The sequence below is a fragment of the Buceros rhinoceros genome, unplaced genomic scaffold, assembly GCF_000710305.1.
Source record: "Buceros rhinoceros silvestris isolate BGI_N320 unplaced genomic scaffold, ASM71030v1 scaffold4432, whole genome shotgun sequence".
In the NCBI taxonomy this organism is placed as follows: domain Eukaryota; kingdom Metazoa; phylum Chordata; class Aves; order Bucerotiformes; family Bucerotidae; genus Buceros; species Buceros rhinoceros.
This window is the reverse complement of record NW_010398182.1, coordinates 46,856-48,713: the sequence shown is the minus strand read 5'-3', so window position 1 is coordinate 48,713 and position 1,858 is coordinate 46,856.

The following is a 1,858-nucleotide window of genomic DNA, read 5'->3' as shown; positions in this document are numbered from 1 at the left end:
TGCGTGTGCCGGGCAGCCCCCCCTTACAAAACATCCTGGTGAGATCCCACCGCCTGAAAAGCGTTTGGAGCTGCTGCTCCACTCCCAGCTCCTCCGGCGGGGCCAGCCAGGGCCTTCAGATGCTTCTGACCCCATCGGAGAAGTGACATCACTCAGAGAGTGCTCCGGTCCGTTGGTATTGAAAAGCAAGAAATGGGAAGCCTAAAGCCCCTGCAGGGCAGTAGCAGGGCAGCAGCTCGAGGTCCTGAATGCCTCGTGGTTTAGAGTTTGGGGGTTTATGTCTCCTAAGACTCCCATATTGATGGGTGTCGTGCCTAGGGTACGTGGATTGCCAGACTGCAAGGAATATAAAAAAATTGCCTTAGTGCCTTTACTATTTCTCTTAAAACGTTCTCAACTCATCGTGTAACTCTGCCACACGGTGAATGAACGCTTGTGTCGTGGGAAGGTCTCCTCCGCACTGGCCAGAGTGTTCCCTCACTTCCTCGTGATTAAGGATTGAGGAATAAATCACTAACAAACAGGCCTGGACAGTGCCCTGCTGCAGATCACGTGCAGGGCGATCGGTTCTTTTAAACGTGGTTATTATTTTTTCCTACTGTAGAATCCACCTTCACTGTGTGCAGACATTCTGACTTACACATTCATCGTTAAACTGTTCCAACAAACTGATACAGACCTTGGGCAAATCAAGGTGAGTTCTTGAATTCCAATGGCCTCATTTTTTCCCAAGCCTTTAATCAGCGCTCTCCCTTGAACTGATGATTACTGACTAGATTTCGCTGTATTATCTCTCTCCTCTACTGAGGAGAACTTCTGCACGCTGAATAGCCTGTGAATTGTGCATCCACAAACCGCCGCTGGGACCCGGGCGGGAGAAATGGAAAAGTCCCCCAAGACCGAGGCTCCTTTCTAACAGCTGCCGCCTTTTTTGGGTGCTTTTCCACCAAATGGTGTTAGAAAAACATCATTTATAACCTTTTGAACAAGCCAAACCTCCCTTTGTCAGGTCAATGAAAAAGAAAGTCTTAAATCCAAACGTAATAAGGAAGGGTTTAGAAAATCAGATGATGGGGGAAAACCTCAGTCTGACTCAACGGCCCTGCTGTGGAAGCCGCGGCACTCGCTGGAAGCCTCGGTGCGCCCTCAGCCCCCCGCCCCCTCTGTCGGTGCTCCATCAGTAGACGTGTCCTCGCATCCCGCCGCTGACTGCTGCTGTGGAAACCAGCGGCGCCCAGCAAACCCCCCCGCTGCTCTTCTATCCTCCTGAAAGCGCTACCGTATTGGACACGCTCCCAACGGCTCCCGGGCAGCGTGAAGAGCAAGTGGGTTTTACCATCGCTCGCGCCAAAGCTAAATACAGCTTAAACCGCTCCCCGCCAGCACAGAGGGTGCGCTGTGCGGCTCTGCTCTGCGGGACCCACCTCGGCTTGCCCCGCGCCCGATAAACCTCCACACGCTCCCTTTGATCCCCCTTTCCGAGAAGGGCGGAAAAAAGCAGCAGCGTCTGTGCTGGAACCTGCTGCAGGTAGCAGCGACCCAAACCGCCACCACCAGAGTCGGCGAGGAGTAATCTAACGCGCGAAGGTCGTTGCTTGGAGAGACTTCACAGGAATGGCAACCCAAGCCCTCAAAGAGCCCACAACAGCGGGGAGAGCCGCACGACCTCCCGCTCCTGCTAGGACCAGGAGGGCTGGATTGAGAGCTCGGTCTGCCCGTAGGAAAGGCAGGAAACACGGCGGTACTGCAAAGCAAGGCGAGCAGGGAGGAGATTGAGGGGTGTTTCTTTTTCCCCTCGATCTCTCCTTTTGGAACAGCTGGCTAGACAACGGCAGCCCCGCCGGGAAAGCCTCACGCA